We start from the raw sequence: 19,702 nt of genomic DNA on the forward strand, positions 1-19,702 counted from the left end.
AGTAGTACTATTTCAGAGTTCTTGGCTTCTTACATATTATACTATTCCTGCAGAATATGAATATTAAGTATTAAATACTTTGCATAATTCTGTGGAAAAACACTAATGATCAGAGGCATATTAGCTAGCTGTGGCTGTGTTCCTTAATTAAAATAGTTAAATAGGTTGCTACTTGTAACTGATGTTTGTTATGCATTGTAACTAATGTTTATTATGCAAAGCTGTCTTTTGAGTAGCCTAGGTGTTCCTACTTCTAAAACTGATACACTAAATTGCATGATATAAAATGGAATGTCTTACTAAAGTGGTAGTGTCTTAGTAACTCTTTCTGGTTTACTTTAAGGTCCTGTGCTGAGCTTGTTTTAATTTCTCTGTGAATGCAGTATTATAGCTCTTGAGTGACATTTCCAGTCAATTTCAAAATACCACGTAATAATTTGGAGTCAGAGGACAGGTTTGCTGCATTTTGGAAGGAATGGTAGATGTGTTTCTTTCAGTAAAGTCGTAGCTTCAAGCACTTATGCAGTTGTCATCTGTCTGCAAGTTAGAGCACTGATCAAGTGGTAGGAGCCATTAACATAATTCAGCAGAGTGATAGCATTGCCTTCAGCTTCCATGCACTGTTTAAAAAAAAGTCTAATAATGCTTGTTGTGTCATTCCCACAGCACTCCCAGGGAGGAGTGGAGGATATAACAAGGACTAGGGGGATAAAATCTGTAGCAGACAAAGTAGAATTCCCTTCGGTGGGACCAGTCTTGGGGAAAATGTTGATGGCCTGTCCTGTTGACTGGGCAGCATCGTGTTTGTGGCACTCAAAGGGAGGAACTGTGAAAGTGGTTGAGAAGACTGGAGAGGCACATAGCTATATCCCTTGCAGAGATGGTAGTTTGTGTAAGAGGGGGAATACAAGGCCATGGTATCCAGCCATACAACAGATGGTGGAGACATTCACATGGAGTCACTCAGAAGGACGTAGGAGATGTTTTGGGGACTGGAAAGTACAAGTAGCACTTAATGTAGGCAGCTGGTTGCCTAATGCTATCTCTTCAATTTTGGGGGGGTGGAAACCTACTGACATTGGCACTCACTGTGCTGAATTCAGCACCTATTTGAAGGCTCAGATCAGCAGTCTTCTATTCATCTACCTATTTCTAATTTGTTGTGACTGGGTGGTTCTGTTTTTTATATAGTAGGTTTTACTGAATTATCTATGTAATCCCCAAACTGAATGTCTACTTGTCTTTTTAAACTGCTAAATTCATCAGATTCTTTCAGTTGTCATTCTGCAAAAGCCTGAATACTTAAGAGTATTCTTTTGTGTGCCTTGATATTTTTTTTTATGGATACCTAGTTTAATCCAGTTAGTTTGTCAAAGCTAGCATAGAATACATGCAGGTTAAGCTTTACATGTAGTAAAGTGGTAGGACTAAGATGTGAGCTTTGGAACATAGAAATTGTTTTAAAACATCTTGCTATGTTGCCTCTAAATGGGATGACAGAGTAGGGTGTCTGTCCCCTTGCTACGATTAATGTGGGTTTTTTATGCGTCTTTGTGCTAAGATGTTTCCATCACTATTCAGTCCAGCAAGGGCATATCTTGCAGCCAGCAGTGTACAAGAGCAGTAACCTTTGGTGGAGCTAGAAATGGTGTCTTAATCTGTGTTATCCAAATTTGCCTGCAGCTGATGTCTGACCTGATGAGTAGCATAAAATGAATGTTGAATTATTAACATGCTTGCTTCCCGGAATCCTTTTTGCTGTCAAGTCAGTAGACCTATCATTACTGCATTGACTGCCTGTAATGCCCTTAAGCACCCTCTCTAATATTGATTTCTTGAAAACTGGCATGGTCTTCTTGCATGTTAGTTTTAACCTTCTCATTGATAAAATTGCCCTTTGAATTTTTGCAGGTATAGTTCAACATATATTGTGATACTTGCATAGTGGCAAAACTAAAACAGTTTTTACTCAATAGATATAACTGAAACTTCAGCATTGAAATATATATTGCAAATTGAGAGAGTTCAAACTGTATTGATTAAAAGTGAATCAAAGTGATTTATTGTGAAACTGAAGTTGCAGTACTAATTGGACAAAACTTTGAGTATTCAAGCTTGCAAGTTGCCAAATGGCTGCTTCTGGCCAAGTACTCCTCTGTTTAGATGACAAGTGAAGCAGTTCAGATAGCCTCAATGCAGACACCTGAAAAAGATTCCATGTGTCCAGGCAACGATACTGGAGACTGCTGCCAGAAAAAAAGGTAATGGAAATTTGCTTCACTCTGCAGTTCCTAGAGATAGTAATTTTTTTTAATTAGACTTTAAACTTTTTCTTAAAAAGTTTCTCTAGCCTGATGGAAAAGTAGAGCATGCTTTAAAAGTGCAGGGGGGAATCCTGTGTTCTCTGAAGTATTCTGACAAGCCATCTGTGACCTGAAATCTAACTTTCTATACCATACTGTGGAGTGAATAGTAGGTATCTTGTGATTACAGGTATATTGATCCTGTTCCAGTATGAGAATATATCATTATATATCATGTAGTATCAGCTGCTGCTCTTAAGCATTTGTTTATAACTGCCTTAGAAATGCTTTGAGATATGCCTTATTTGAAATGAACCAAATCAGTTCAACTGGGTTGATTTAGGAAGGTGATAAATCTGGGTTAGCGATAAGGGAGTGACTTTCTAAGCAAGCAGACCCTCATAAAATTTTTTAGATTTCTTTACATTTCTAAGTGCTGATTGTCTCCATACTAATACAGTACTGTTACTGAAGTAACTTCACTAGTAGGTAGAAGAAATTTCTTAACATGGAAGAGACCAAGCAAAAAGAAAAAGATGTTCTAAAACTGTAATTGAGGTATAAAAATAACTATGTATTTTAACAATTCCTATTTGGAGCCTTCAGTTCCTGTATTATTTAAATGAGTTCTTTTGGAAGATTGTGTGTGTGTAGGCTGTTAGTTGACAGAACAGATGCTTGAATTATCTCTTTCCAAGTTGTGTGCTTTGCAGTAAACATTAAAATGCCTATAGCATAGGAAGTGGTAATGTTTAGCAGCTTGTAGTATGGGTGTTCTTATGTTACTGATTTGAACGTGCTGGTGATGATGTTATGGTGTTGAATGACTTTTTGTATTTCATTTAACTCCTTTTGTGTATAAACCTAGCAAGTAGAAGCATGGCTAAAAAAAAGCCACAAATAGATCCAAGTGGTTAAGTACCGTGGCAGAGAATTTGACTCCTGTAACTGTCTGCACAGGAACATCAGCAGTGTCCATTTTTTTTTTTTAATCTGCTGTGACGGCTCAGGTTTAGTTCATTTGTATCTGAAGACTTACCCTTAGAAGATGAGGGAAGAATAAGAACTTTCTTGAGAGAGGGGAAGTCCTTCCCCTAATCATCACTATCTATATAAAAAAATATAGAACCATTCTCGCTATCCCTTATAAATTTGGTACAATTTCATTTCTGTCATTGTCAAACACATCAACATGAGGGAATTCTTCCTGTATTTTCTGTACCTGGTACTAACTGAAATACTGTGATTTTGAACTTTTTGCTTGTTTTTCGCTCCTCTTTGTGGAGTTTGAATTCCTTCGATATTTTGGATATACTCATGGTCCCACTTAGAATTGTGTGTTATACATGTAAGATAGGGAAAAATTTCATTAGTTGGTATGCATATATTGTAATGGCTTAATTACCCTGATAGACAAAATGGGATGCTATTGTGCCTTTGAGAATCCTTTGTGGGACATTTGATCTAAATATACAATGTGTACAGAAAGACATGTTGTAAAAATGAGATTTAAGCTTTTTTTTGTCAGAAGCGGCAGAAATATAAGATGCGATATTGAGGATAACCCCCCCGGCTCCTTGCTGGTTTCAGTGGTAGTAGCAAGACTTGATTCTAAAGCTGACTTGTTCTAAATGCATTGTTAGTCACTAGATGCTAGGGTGAGATTCTCTACCCAGATAAAAAATAACTTTTAGGAACTCTAGTTTTTATCTGTCTTAAAAATCACTGAACGCTGTTCAGAGAAGAGTTAGTCAAGGTGGCCTTCTGCAGAGAAACTGTTCTTCCCCTTTGTGAGTGTTTCCTACAAGAGACTCATAATGATATTAATCCTTTGAAAACTCTCAAACTTCCTGACTATATCCTGCAGTTAGAGCATTTTAAAATTTTGGAGCTCAGTCACCTTTGCTGTCTTAGCAAAGAAAGTAGATAATTTTGTCAGGCTTCTTATCTCTGTCCTACAGGGTTTTGAAGCTTGTAACAGTGGAGTTTCTTTGTTATCCAAATACATATACTTGCTACAGAATTAACCAGACTGAAATCTGTTGCTTTCTCTGATTTTTGTGACAACTCGTTCTGTAAGAGTTCTTTATGGTCTTAAGACATTTTCTTGAAAGGCTTAGCTAGAAAGGACTAAGCCCTTTCTGTTGCATAATCAACAGAGAAAGTTTTTATTTGCAAGATTACTTCTGAATTTGAATAATACCACAGTTTGCTGACACCTTGCTCTTCTCCTGGGGAAAGGAATGACAACCTCTGGATGTTCTCCGATACTGCTGTAGTAAGTAGAGTGGATGAGACAGTTCACTTCTGTGTGAAGTGAGGTGTGGTTTAGGGACATGCTGTTTTGGCCCAGAGGACTTCTGAAGACATGTGCCCTATAATGTTATCAGATGACAGGTGTGGTAGATTCTTTCTCAAAACATTCTTTCTCAAAACACAGTGCTCAGGCTGTGATTTCTGCTTGTTTTAAGCAGATGAATATTTACAAAATCTAAGTAATCTACCTGGAGTGACTGTATTTTTTTAAAACATTGATTTGGAGGCCAGATGTTCACAAAGGCAACAAATGGACAGATGGTTTCAAACCAGCTCATTAGCTATTGCTACCTAGATACTCTAACTAGTAAGATGATAATAATTTTACCTCACGGGGAAATACTACAGGAACGTGATCAAAAGATAGGCACTTGAGTAATAGTAAACATGATCTATGCTGCCCAGGCCTATCGCTCTGGTGTGTCTGAACCAGAATTTTTAATACCCATCAGGAATATGTATGTCTGCAGACTCTGCATTCTGCATTAAGAAAAAAAGAGACACAAACCCATGCAGAATTTGAACACATCTTCCTCAATCTGCAACTCCTGCATTGCTGTGGAAGGCATAATGCTTATCTAGAACTTCACTTAGGCTATAGCTATAATGTAAGATATGATAAAAGCTAGTTAAAGACTTTTGCAAGCTCTCTTCTGGAAAGTCCTAGCAGCCTCAGTAAAAATGCTTGTTCAAAGTAGAAGTCCTCTGCTTACAATCCTTCTTTGTAGTTTTAATTGAGATTTTTTTGTGTGTGTGAAAGAACACTAACAAATAGATGCAATACACTTTAATTCTTGAAGATACTCTCCCTCTTAGTTCAGCTAAAGATCAGATACCTGAAAATGAAGGAGTTTTGTACTTGGATATTTTTACTGAAGCGTGTTAGATGGCCTTTCTCTTTGGCGTTTCTGAAACTGGATGTTTGAAAAGTTGTCCAGCGTAACTGATTGAGAGACAATTCTGTATTTTTGTTCTTGAGTTATGCGAAGTGTAACTGATCTGTTGCAGGAGAAGAGAGGAGTTAAGTGCTTGCCAGCAATCTCCCAGTAGGCAAATGCAGATTGCATATGTGTGTTCTGAATTCTAGTAAGGCTGGCTTTTGGTATTCCTTAATCTTCTGCTTGTATAATTCAACAAAGCTTGAGTTATTCATCAGCTAGATGAGCAGTCTCTGTTTCAGGCATTCATTTGTACCAGTGTAACTATCTATGCCTGTTGCTCAGCCACATAGTGTGGAAACCAGAACGAGATGCTGAGAGCAAATATTGCTTAAACTATCACTGCTGCCAAGACACTGCATATCCATAATGTGAATTTATTGATCTAAAGCTCACCTAAAAGAGAATTACAGAGAATTTAGGAATTGAAGAGGTGCCTTACAAATATGTATTAAAGATAGGTCTGGAGGGAAAAAGTTCAGAGTAGCTTTTGTAAGATGTGTCAAAGGCAGCTTTCTGATGCTGTAGCTTAAGTCCATTTGTGGGTGATATTTAAAAGTATGGACCTAATTAGAATGCTGAGCCCATAGTAGTATCAAGCGTTTAGATGAACATAAAATACTAGTCTAACAGCCGGTTCCTGTTGGAAATTCAGCCTTGAATAGTTAAAATGACTAACTGGCAATAAAAGTTTGAACTGCAAACTTCAAACTGCTGAACTAATTTTTCACCAGAACCCCAAGTAAATTTATTTCAAGGCATTTAGCTTTTTAAGAAACCCTGGAAATGCAGTGGAAAGATACTATTTTACTTTTTACAAAACAATAATATTAAATGAACTGCTTTAAAAGGGATAAAGTGCTTAAATTACTTCATGGAGTTTTTAGTTTCAAACTTTTGTTCATTTTCCTTCCTTTAACTGTTGTAATAATGAACACTTCAGTGCAACTTCCACATATGGGGGGGGAACAACACCACCAGCACCACCACCCCCAAAAATTCCAAATCAAGGCTTTGCCTGGTCTTGGTTGATCAACAGTGGTTTTGTATAGAACCAAGAACCCACTTAGCAAATGCAGAGAGAATTCATTATGCTTTTGTTACAAAGGATGAACAACTTGCTCTTTAGGGTGAAAGTTGTACATTGTCTCAAGTAATTATACAGAAATTACCTCCTGTTTTAGTTTGGGCTTTGTCATATATGTAGTCTAAGGAAGAACTGTTGCATGAATTTACAGCACTAGTGCACTCCCTTGGTGCTCTTCCATTCTGGGAAAAATCACATAGCCCAATGAACGCCTCTTTTAGGAGAGGGATGTTATCAGAGTTTACCATGTGTTGGGAACATGCAGTTGGGAGGTTGCAGTATACTAGCTAACCTGTGGTAAGCTTACACTATTGCTCTTTTCCTTCTCCTTCCTAATATCTTTTACTTCTGTAAAATCTTCTACTGTGTTCTGCGTGAACCAGTTTACAGTTCTGGGGAATTATATTGGCAGTGGTGGTATTGTGATGTCACAAGGTCAGTTATGACACATTAGATGATAGTTTTCTGCTGATGTTTAGGGAGGGAGTTGGTTTGCTTGTTTACGTGTTTTGAAGCAGCAACGCTTCAGTTATCCATAAAAGGTTGGAATCGTAGCTGGTTGTGGAGCAGAATAAAAGCAGTGCTTTTCTGGTGCTTCTCTGACCAGAGTCTGGAAACTTGTAAAGGACTGGATGTTGTAGTGGGTTTTGTTTATTTCAAACATTAGGATTCAGCTTGAGGATCATCAGTGCTTTGCTGACAGGGTTAATTATGTATTTAATCATCAAGAAGACCAGCATGTGATGCCTACCCTTCTATAAAATAATATGGTAGGGCTCATCAAATTTCTCTAGACTGCATAATATTTTTTCATGTGCTTACTTTTGAATGTTGGCTTTCGTTCTTCAGCAGTGATTTACTTATGATGGCTTTAGCTGCATAGTCTTTAACTTTCTGAAGAAAATACTGTGAACATGGTGAAAATCAAATTCTTTATTAGCGAACGAGTATTTAAGTTGTGCTGAAATAAACTATTCTACTGTAGAGTACTGATATCTTAGTAAAAATTACAGAAGTTTACTGAACAAACTTAGTCCTACTCAAATATTAAGCATTTACATACTCCAAAGATCTAAGGAGCCAAAATAAAATGCTTAATACACCTTGTAATTTTGTTAAGCCTTTAATAGGAAGCATGCAGCTTTATTCTTGTGATGTAATTTATGATGAGCAATCTGGGTAAGACCATTTCATTTGTGTATGTGAGCATTTCTGCGCACAAATTATTGGGGACTGGATATAGTAGCTTGTTATCCCAAAACTGTATCATGAGTCTTAGTGTCTTTTCATATGGAAAAAAAAATTGTGTGCCTTATTTGGAGAAGTAAGAGTCACTACTGTGCAGAAGTAAGTAGGAGTAGTGTCCCCTCTTTGTGCAGTGTTCAGTGGTGGAGTAGGATGGTTTTGTGTTTTGGGACACTGAATACTGTATTTCTCACTTGTGAGAATTAGTGTTGATTAGAATTTGTGTAAATAGGAGCATATTCTGTGCTAAGATGCTGTTAGCCCAAAATATCTATCTTCGAATCTGCTCTACTGTCAACGACCTGTCTCCGGGCTAAAAATCTAACGAATGCTCTCACATCCTCTGAGTAGAAGAATTTGGGAGGGGTCAAGCCTCTTGCTTCTGGGAAGCATAATGCTTGTCTTCCGGTCTGCTTTTCTGAGTCAGCCACTTGTAAAGGTTACTGGAGTAGCATCAGAACTGAGGCTCTTGAGCACTTCATCGTGCAAGCACCCTGTGCCCCCCCAGTTAAGGGGGTCTTCTGAAGGTGGGAGACAGTGCTTGAAGGGAGTTGTGTTCTGGTCACACATTCTGTGTTCATGCACTAGTCACTGGTGTATTTAAGAGGAGGGAGTGAGGCTCTTTTGTGCAACTTTGTGAATCTGTGCTGCTTGTGTTTTGTTTTTTTCCTGAAGTTCTTAGATGTGGAAACAACTTTTTTTGCTGAAATTTTTTAATTTTTTTGTGAGGGCTTTTGCCACATAGTCCAATGCGATGATTTAGGGTACTTGTGTCAAAACACTTTCAGAGTTTATTAATGATTTAGTGGATGCTGCTTAAGGTGTATTTTCACAGTACTCAGAGCAAATCTGAATCGGCAGCAGCTGCTGGTTCTGCATTTCTGGCATTAGCACTTGTCTGATCCTGAATTTCCTAAGCTGGTTTGGAGACCTCAAGTGGCAGAAAATAATTGACTTTTTCTGGCTTAGTTTGATTCCTTGAACCATCCATCCTGTTGTGCCTAACAAGAGAGAATGTTGGGGAAAATACAGGGCTTGCAGCAGTGTAACAATACAGGCATAAAACTTACTGGAACCCCTATAATTCTTCAAACAGTAGCAATGTATTCAATTTTTTTGAGCAATTTCTTGCTTGTGACACTTTCTGTTAGTTGAAAAGCACTATTTAGTGTTTGGAAGAGGCAAGCCATCATGAAATGGTGTTATAGCTCCTTTCTTCGATCAGTGGGCTTAAAGTCAAGGTCTACAATATGTCCCCTTTATCATTCAGCTCACCAGAGTGCTGTAATCAGTTTAAAATCATCAGTGTTACAATAGGGCTTGTATTTCCCTCATGCCCTAGACAAAGCTGGCTGTTACCCAGAATTCTTCCTGCAGTACTTCCTTCTACCAGTGTACTGTCATGGTAACTTTTGTAAGATGCAGTGGTTTATAAGATTAAATATGTGGTCCCTGATCCATGAAGGAATTTAGGCATTTGCATCCTGTTCAAAACAACGGGTAGATGCCTAGATGCTTTTGCAGATGCACACATCTGAATTGTTAGTTATCTGCTACTTTTGCATTTTAAGCTGAATTTATGGTTAATTTTATAGAAATTACTTTTAAAGAAACATCATGATACTTACATTTCAGAGGAGCTGAAGTACTTTTGCAACTGAAGTTTACTGCTTTTGTTTTAAACTCTTGTGCATTTCTACATCTCTACACATACATACTCTACAAGCAAGCAGAGTAAAGAGCTTACAAATTATACATGCTGCACTTGGTGGGCTTAAGTCTTGTCAAACACTCAAGGAGTGTACTGTTGTGATTTGAGCAGGTGAAAGTTAAGCAAATAGCACTGTTACGCTAGCAGGCATGCAAAAGCTATTCCTTCTGTTGCTGAATTTAGGGAATTGAATGCAAGGTAATAGGCTAGATGACTTTTTAAGTGCTAGTCTGTGCTAGTGAAGGAAACAGGAAAAAAGTAAATCTGATTCTTTGTTAGTATGAGTCTTTAATGTGGTGTTTAGAGATTGTACTGGGAAGTCTTGACATCCAGGTGTAGCTTTAGTTCAAGCACTTCTATTTAGGAAAAAGTTGTATTAATGAAAAAATTAATGTACAAATCTGTTGTAGACCATCTGGAGTAGCTAACTATTCTTTCTGTTTCTTTCTAGGAAATACCAAAATAAAGCAGATGTTGTGTCCTGTACTGTTATCTCAAGGTTTTGCAAGTCATTCTGTTATGTGCTTCTTGGCAGCAGGAATGTAAACTAATTCTTTCAGCACTGAACTAGAACCTTGACAAGGTTGCAATTACAGGTAAGAACAAATTCTGCCACTTGGAAATTTATGGGAAGGTATAATTGCTTTTACTTTGACTGTTTTAATTTGCAATTTGTGATTGACCAAGAATTTAACAGAAATTTCAGAACGGATTGGATAAAATTATGTGTGTTTTCTTTAAATGCATTTGAATTTTGCTTAATCTTACTTTTAATAGGGAGGAAATATAATGTAAAGTATAGCTTCTCTCTGGTATAGTAGAAATAATAAATGGGAAAAAAAGTAAGTTTTCAACACCTAAATGTGTGCTGACTCAGATTTTGGGGAAGGTCTTTTCTCACACAAAAGACTACAGTGTGAGTCAGTAAAAGTCATGAAGTCCTTTGCCACTGTGTGTTGACATCAGCTTACTGTCTGTGTGTGGCTCTTCCCTTCAAGGTCTGTATTTCCTTAAATGTGCTAATAGCAACACCACTGCTTGTTACCTTTTTTAAATCAGTTACAGAAAATATTTAAATTTTTGTTACAAGTCCACTGTAGCTTCAACTCTTGAATCAACTTTTCAAGGGTAAACGTTGATGTCTTCCAGGTCAGTGAAAATGTTTTGGCTGCTGGTTTTCCATCAGAACTTTATCTGACAATGATGGAGATAACTTTTGTCCCACTACTCAATCACTATCTTCTAAACTTGTGTAGGGAACTAAAAGTCAGTGTTCTTTGACCTCTTTTAAAAAGAAATAAATTCAGTGCTACGAAACTATACTAATTAAAAAAAAAAAACAAACCACACCACCACAAATAACCTGTCATAGAGATTGCATATTTTAGTTTGTATGTTTCTGAATAGTTTATTTCTGTTTTTAAACAGGGAGTATGTGTTTTGAAGACTATCCATGATATAGCTTTGCTGCATATGCTGTGCATCTGCAGAACTATGATCCAGTTAAGGCCTTTGAGTCTTGATTTCACATTTTGGTATCTTTGACAGGAAGAATTGCTTGCCTTAGGCTGTCCTTGTCGATAGTGGCAGGACGAGAGGCTGGACGGTTGGTATCTAGCAGTCTGATATGTCTTACTCTGAAGTTGGGTGATACATAGGTCAGTGGCAGGTTTGTGCTGAGGAGGTGGCATCGATTGTTCTGCTGCTACAATGGAAGAAGGGTTCAAGCGTGTTTTGTGTTTGGGGGAGGAAAGGGTTACTACTGTTGTCTTGATTGAATGTTTGTACTTAATTTGCAGTGATGTAACAGGTTGAGAAAAGGCACAACTCTTCTTACACTGTATGAGTCATACACTAAGCTGGAATGGACCTCTAGTACTCATCTAGCCCAACCCTTGTGTCGGATTTCCTCAGATTTCTGTGTGAATCAACAAGTCACCCCTCAATTATGTAAATATATGGTTTAGTGTTTTACTGTGGTTCTGCAGACCTGTTGAGGAACACTTACTCTGGTCTTTCAGACCTGTTTAGGAACAATTTATTGATGATATGAGTTGATGATTCATTGCTGCCCTATTCTCACAAAAATGTGTTTGAAGCTTTTAGTAAACAAACATTGAACAAGGTAAGAAAGAGGTTTTCTTAAATGTTTAAATTTAGAATAAGGGAGAACTCCTCATTTTAGTGACATGCTAGTGAGTAAAAAATTCTTCAGTCTTAATACCTGTAGTGTATTGGCTAAACATTGGTTCTCTTTCTTCAAAATCTTAGGTGCTCTTTCTTTATAAAAACCTGGCTGGTGGTGGTTAGATTGAGTGAAAAGAGCAAAATAAATTTAACTCAAAATAACTGGTCTCTTACTGAATTTAGAGAACAAAAAAAGATTCTGCATAGAAATAACTATAAACTTTATTAGGGAAAGATCGCTTTTATACTAGGTCAGTGCTTTGTAGTATCCAAGTGCCACATGTGCATCTGTTTTGAATCGCCCAGTAAAGAAGTGAGAACATGCTTGTTGGCTACAGGAAGTATGAGCGGATACAGGGTAACAAAAGGAAATTCAGTTAATATCATGGGATATAAATCTTGTCATAGTATGGTCAGTAGGGATAAACAAACAGTGCAGTCTTTTGGGTGGTATAATAAAGCTACACAGAGTTGCAGAGTTTGAGTTAAGACAAAATGGGACTTCAGGGTTAAGAAGCCTGAGCAGGTAATACCCAATGTAACCAAGTAGGGCTATTTTACGCAGGTGCCACTGCACCAAACTCGTACTTCAAGAAAATGACACAAGAGCATGAATACTGGCTTATGCAGAGCTATCTTGGCTCTTAAAGACTTTAACCCTCATTCTGTTCCCATGGAGGTGCTAGAAGCAGTAAGCTGTTTGGTTTGCACTGTTGGGGCTCAATGTTGTTGTACTTGATGAACCAGCCTGGGTATTTATTTATCTTTCTTACCACTTTTTGTATAGTTATTCTGTAACTGTTCACAGATAACAAGGGGGATTGAATTTCACAGACTGCATAGGATTTGGAGGAAATCTTGGTAAAGAAAACCAGAAGTTGTCACCTGGAAAACTAAGATTAGAGTGACGTTAATTAAGACGTTGACTACAGTAGAATCTGTCTTATTGAGAATGACACTATATTCCTCTTCTTCAGTTAAGTCCCAGGCAGTGGTGCCAATGTGAACTAAGGGTTGCTGGCTATCAAAAGTCACACTGGCAAGCACAGAATTATATGTAGCTAACTGGGAAAAGCACTGCATAGTTTTTTTTAAGCTTTCATTTGACCACAAAACTGTGTGAAGCTGCGTGATAAAGGCTTGGTGGCTGTAAAAATGCATCAAGCTGGGCTTTGTACTATATGCTGTGATTGCAAAGCTAGATTCAGAGTCCACTTTTCAAGTTTTTTGTGAAGTTCATCTTGACTATCTCAGGTATGATCTCTAACTTTGTACCTACCAGACTGCATTCCAGAAAAATAAGAAGCCACAACATAGAAGTGTGCAGCTTGTCCATGAGAGACAGACAGTTGCCATATAGGTAGGGCTTGAAGATCTGCAGTTGCCTGGCTTCATCCATCTTTTAATAAGGTGCAAGAAAGCAGAATATAAAATGAACTTCTGAAAAAGACCACGAGCATATATGTTTTTCTGGTGTTAACAACATAACTAAAGAAATCATAGCTCTTAACCTAGCTCCTGGTGCTCCTTTCTATTTTTTTCACACTGTCTTCCCTGTTGAAGGTTACTGCCCCCTCGGATCTGCTGTTTAAGCTGCTGACTTCTAAACCCACTGTACTCAAAGCCACAAAGTTTCCAAATACTAAAGCTAACTTTGCACGTCTTCAGTGAAATAGTTCAAAGAGTAAGGGCAAAAACGTCTCAGCCAGCAGGTCTGAAAGGAAAGAAATTGCTGGTACAATGTAGTGTTGAGTAGCTGAGGCAGAGCAGGGGCAGTAATGTTTTCATGTATTGCTAATGACACTGAAAATAGATGTGCATCCAGTGTTAAAATATGCCTGTGATTGTTTTGTACCTGCAGACCAGTTTAAAGTAGCTGAAGCACATTCTCAGATCTTCTTGATACGCTTTTTAATTTGCTGGTTTACAAATAGTGTGGTGAGGGGATGGTGTGTGTTCTGTTTGGTTTTGTTATTGTTTTTCTCCCAACTGTTGTAACAATAGAGATGCAGAAATTAATTTCAGTTATAGCTGTAGCTCCTAGGCATGTGTATTCTACCTGGTGATGGGGATAACTTGCAAAATTTTTGAAATTCCTGATTTAAAAGCCTATTTGGCTGCTTTCATGTCATCCTGGAAGGAAGAGTGTTGATAGTAGGCTCTATATTAAAGGTTTACATTGATACTTAATTTTTTTGTCGGTATCTTTGGCCAGCTGAGATGGTTCCTAATGATGACTCCCATGGCCACAGATTATTTAAAAACAAAACCAAACCCCCCTCAAAACAAATAAAACCCCATAGTGAGTGGACATGAATGATTAATCACTTCATGTAGTTCATTTTTAAGTGAAAGTAAAATATTCAGATCTCATTCTTAGAAACCAGTAATTGCTGTTTGACTCTGCCAGTACTTGTGGCTGCGTAGTTAGAGTAGCTGTCACAGGCAACCTTTAAGTAGAGCTCTTGCTCAAAAATTCAATAACTATTTGCCTAATGTAAATTTATGTAGTGCCAGCATTTTTAAGGTCACTAAGTCAATAGTGATCCCAAGTTTTCTGGGATCAAAAATAAAACACTTTAAAGCTAGTTTCGCTCATCAAATGAACTGGTATTTAGTATATGTAGAGTATAAAAAGGCAGTATAATATGTGTGCTGATAATATAACGATAGTATATTGTAAGTAAACACAAGATTAGTAAAAGATTACTTACCATATTCTGTCACTCTATTTCTTGTGTAAATTGAAGGGTACGGGGAATCTTTATGAATGTCAAAACTATCTACAGTGTGTGTAGACACATGACGTGTGGAGTGTGAGTATGCACATACATATACACTAGGGAGAGAGTGCAAGATGGAGACAGAGAAGCTTTCTACCAAGGCTAAGTTTGAATTTTTTATTTAAACCAGAAAAATTACTACTTCATACACTTCCAATAAGCTTTGAAATGGTTTGTCACAGATACTTTGATTATTTATTTGTCATTTACATCTTTAATATCTAGTACAGCATTTTCTTTGTTGAAATGTCATTTTTTTTATAGCAGGAGCACATGTGTTTTGTAACGAGGAACTCTGGCACTGTTTCTTTTCCACAGCACTGACATATTAAAAATGACTGGCCTGTTGAGTGAATCCTTCTGAGGAAGAGAGATTTTACAGTACACTTTTATGACCTAAGCCCAAAAGATTGATGTTGGACCATTTTCATTATATGAAAAGATACGTTATTGCCTTTGGGACTGTTGGCCATCAAGGTATCAGTCTAGTTCTGATGTTCTGTTTGAAACTGACATGTGATCTGAAAATTATTTTATAGTATCTACAGAAACTTTGATTATGGCTTTTAGACCTTTTTAATCCAGTTACATTTTGACTGCCTTCATGACAACCAGCAAGTAAATATTTCTGCCTGTTAAATATAAATCTATATGGAAAGGGGCATGCTTCTCATTTGCAGTAGCTGCCAATTTCCTCTTCATGATGTAGTATAAAGTCATGGGTATCTGTAACTGACCAAGAACCATTTGCCATCTTATAAGTAGGTCTTGGGAGAAAATCAGTGGGTGTGGTTGTTGTTCTTTTAAATGGAGAAATTCAAAGTCTTTACTGTATAGCTGTGGGCAAAAGGATACTGATCACATTCGTTCTTGCGTGTCAGAGGACATGGCTTTTGTCTTGATACTTTCATACCTCAAAAGGGTAGATGTCTGGTTTCCTGAGCCTGAATTATTGCTTACGTTTCCTATGAGGTAAGGACCTCATGTAGGACTTGTATCAGGTAGGAAACATCAGAGAAAAATGTATGTTAGGACTTCAGAGAAGTAAGCCTTGGGTTGGGTTTTTGCCCTGGCTAAAGGGATGTCAGCTTTTAGAGACTCAACGCCCTGAACTCTCTTGGAAATGGCTTAGCTATTGATTTAAAACTACAAATGAAGAGTGGTAGCTAGAGCCACTGCTTTTGCAGCATATTGCTCAGATTCAGTTTCTTCCATTGCCAGAGAGGGGAAAAGGCCAGTATTTTCTTTCTATAAAGGCCTTCCAAAAGCCTTTGAGCCTTGGTGATTATTGGCACTTACCAGCTGATTTTTTTTTTAATTGTTTTTAATTATTATTCTTAAAATTTTATCTTTCCCAGGGTTGGGAAGACTACTGGGAGAAGGGAATCCTAGATTTCTATTCTTGATCTGAAGAATATATACTGTTTTAAAGACTAGTCTGTGGACCATGGATGAGAACTAAGGCCTTTATCATTTCCAGGAAAGTTTTTGGGAATTACAGTAGACATGGTCTTCCAGATTTTGAAAGTTTCAGCTAATAATCTTATGTGGGTAAACATGTTTGCCAGAAGGAAGTGAAATTGTTTTCTCAAACTAATGTGTTATGCAATTAAATTTCATTTTAAAATGGGATCTTTGGAAATTACATCTCTAAGACTGAAGGGGTACTGAATTTTGGACCTTACATATATTAGTTAAAACCGTGACTGCATTACTAGCTGAAGGTGGGCACTTCATCTGTTCCTCTAATGGCTGTGTTTTCTCTGAAGACTGAATCTCGCTCTACGAAGCTGTTTGGGGCTTAATGCCTTAAGTCCCTCAAGATATGCTGAGAGGTTTTGACTGTTGAGAGGCAGCTTAATGAAGTCTTCGTTAACAACTTGGACAGCGGAAGAGTATTCACTTTTAGCACATTTGATATCATATTGGGGGGAGTGGTCAATAAGCCAAAGGGTAGGCCTTCACAGCAGATAGACAGAGCTTGACAGGTTGGACAAATGGTCTGACGGTAACCTCAGGAAGTTTAATCAAGACATATACCTGGAGTAGTGTAACGATGTCGCCCAATACAGGCTGAGTGATGACTAACTAGAAACGAGCTTTGTGTAAAAAAAAAAAAAAAAAAACAAAAAAAAAACAACAAAAAAAAAACCAAAAAAACAAAAAAAACCCAAACAAACAAAAAACCCACAAAACAAAAAAAACCCATGGGGACAACCAGGACAAGTGAGTTGAACATCAGGGAGCAGTGTGTCTATAGTGATGAAAGTGATGAAAGTTTGGGCCAAATTAGAAAAGGTTTATCCAGCACGTTGGGAGAAGTGATTATTTTCCTCCATTTGGAACTGATGAGACTGCATCTGGAATGCAGTGTGGTGTGTTGGCCCCCAGTACAAGAAAGGCATTGACATAGTGGAGCAAGTTGAGCAGAGTATCACTCTGTTACTTAGGGGCTGGAGCATGTGATGTATGAGGAGAGGTGGGAGCTGAGTTTCTTCAGTGTGGTAGAGAAAAGGCCAAGGGGTAGATCCAGTTGTGGCCTTCAGCTGTGTAATGGGAGGGTATAGAGAAGTAGAGCAATGCTTTTCCCAGAGATGTGTAATGAAAGACTAAGAGGCAGAGAACACAGGTTGCACTGATGGGAGTTCTCTTCTCATTATGAACGTGGTCAGACATGAACTGGTTGCTCAGAGGCTATGGAATCTCCATCCTTGGAGATACTCAAAACTCAACAAGGTTCTGAACAGCCTGAGCTATCTTTGATGTTGGATATGGTATTGATTGAACTTTGAATATGAGTTTGGATGAGAAGCTCTAGAGGTCTCTTCCAGCATGAATCATTTTGTGGATTCTGACCTGACTTAAATGTTATGTAGGTGCTTGTGTCAATATTGACTTGCATCTAGCCTAGTATGCTTGGAATAAGAGATGAAGACACCAGGTTAGACCAGTGATAGACTTTGCCTTGTGCAGGATTTTTACAACTTGGTTTGGCTGAGTCCCATTTTTAGGTGGTCAAGTCTGTTTACTGATCTAGCCTGAGATGTTAAAAGAGGGACAAAACTAGCTGTGAGTACCAGGGTACTGTTTTTTTCCAATGGAACTGTTTTCTTTTTGTAACCTTTCATTTTTGGAGAAGACAAGTAGTGTTTTGATTGTTGTGTTTTGTTTAGATGTTTCTGTTGTTTTTTGAAAAGCTGTTTTGCTAAAAGTAATGTTTGGTATGATACTACAGATTTCATTGAAATACCTGATTTACTTAATTTGTACATAGGTAAATACACAGTTGAGTTTACTGATGTAGTTGTGTGTGTTGTCTGTGTAGATGTGAAGTTCAAATTACCTTTGTGCAAAACACCTGATAATATACTGTACTCACCTGTGTGCCATATCATTGCTTGTTCTGTAACTTCCTAGTATTTTTAAAATCCTAAAAAGTTGTTACTGTTAAAAATGAAGTTTTTAATGGAACAAGTGTGCATCCATTTTAAGTTGTCTTTGTACCTTACTATCACTGATAATTTTCATTGAAACTCATATTTTCAGTCAGTCAGTGAAATCACTGTTTCTTCCATGCTCACTGAAATGGCTTGACTTTGTCAGCTGGTCTTCAAACCAGTTGCTGCCTTGTATAGTCTACATAATATACACAGTGATAGCAAGACGATTACTTCTGTGTGTTTGGTGTCTTTTATAGGACCAGCAGTAAGTTGATTCTTAGACTTGCTGTTTTCTTGCTGATTGCAAGTCAATCTCTGAATCCTTTATTAAGGATTTGTAATATTAAATAGGATATTTAGAATATCAAGGATATCATCTTAAATAATATTATCTTTCTCTTCAGTTTCTCTCTCCTGTGCTGTAAAAAGTGAAGCTACTTAAGAAATAGGTAAAGCTGAGCTGTGACTTGTGCCTTTGGGTTTTTTTAAACAGTATTTTTTATATATGAAATACAACACTCAATACTGAGCTCATGGGCTTTTGCAGTTAGAAAGGTTTTGATCTTTTTCCTTAGTCATATGATTTCTTCAACACTTGATTTTAAGAACATAAGGACATACTTAACTGAATTAAAGGAAGTGTTGGAGGACTTCGGTCATTTTGGCAGCACTTCAGTCCTGTATTACATTTTTCTGGTAAGAATGCTTTTGTGTGCTTTTAAAATAGCTTTATATTGTGTGTAATTTGTGAATAAGTGGTCATCAGCTATTAGAATCCTTTCATGAATCTCCTTTACTGATGTTAGTTGAACTATTAAACTATGTGGAACTTGTTCAGCTCTTAACTGAGAACATCAGTTGCTGAGAACACTTGTGGTGGTGCGTAGCACTGACTTGCTTTGCTTTTATGACACCAGTTGACACAGCCTTTTTTTTGTTTTTGTTTTTTCCCAAAGCAAAATCAGATCTTTCAAGAGAAGCAGTTGTGAAAAGCATTTTGGCTGGGTATATCACTAAGTAATTAATACTTCATTTTACTGTGTGTTGCTTCCACTGATTTGCAGTGTTAGAAATATTCTTTTTGGATTAAGAGGGGAAAATGATGATGCAAATAATTGAGCAGAATGTAACTTACTACTTTCGCTTGCAAATTACTTACATTGTGAAGCTTACAATGCATAACATAAGGTTGTGTAGTTGTTTTATCTTCATCTTTGCTAGCCCAGGTAATACAATCAGAGGCCAGTGGATGGTGAATACAGAGATAAAGAATGAATATAATATTTGTGGTTTCTTGTTTGTGTAATTCTTTAGATAATATCATAAAATGGGGAAGGTGAGGGAAGTTTAGGAGGGATAGTGTGTTTTTTGAAAGGGCTTAATCACTCTTCAAGTTAAAAGTACGGAAAGTATTTTGAGAATGTTAGATGTGAGTTTGAAGTCATTCTGTAACTTGCTTTATTGTATTAGATGTGCCATTATCTGCAAAATTGGTACTTCTGGTTTTGCTTTATAAAATCCAGTTTGAGGACTGTTTATGTTTATATGGAGTAAAATCAAATTGACAACAACCTTTGAACTTGGTGTCTTAATTTGGTTTTACTATAGATTCTGCAGCTGAGAATATGTACCTTGTACATGGAATGCCCAATTTGGAGAGCAAAAGAGGCTCAGGACACTTCCTTTGGTGTC

General features: G+C 37.4%; 1 protein-coding gene across 7 annotated transcripts in view; it reads left to right on the forward strand.

Moving 5' to 3' along the window:
- The window catches only part of PPM1B (protein phosphatase, Mg2+/Mn2+ dependent 1B), a 61,674-nt gene that overhangs the window by 16,417 nt on the left and 25,555 nt on the right, over positions 1-19,702 (forward strand). For 4 of the 7 annotated variants that reach the window (XM_074818058.1, XM_074818052.1, XM_074818055.1 and 1 more), the window contains one exon: positions 10,052-10,196. The gene's annotated coding sequence lies outside the window, so the exon portion shown is untranslated. Of the gene's footprint in view, positions 1-2,106; positions 2,262-10,051; positions 10,197-14,888; positions 15,048-19,702 lie in introns of those variants that run through there. The other 3 variants (XM_074818056.1, XM_074818054.1, XM_074818053.1) reach the window with 3 other exon arrangements.

Source organism: Strix aluco, chromosome 3, assembly GCF_031877795.1.
Source record: "Strix aluco isolate bStrAlu1 chromosome 3, bStrAlu1.hap1, whole genome shotgun sequence".
NCBI classification, from domain to species: Eukaryota; Metazoa; Chordata; class Aves; order Strigiformes; family Strigidae; genus Strix; species Strix aluco.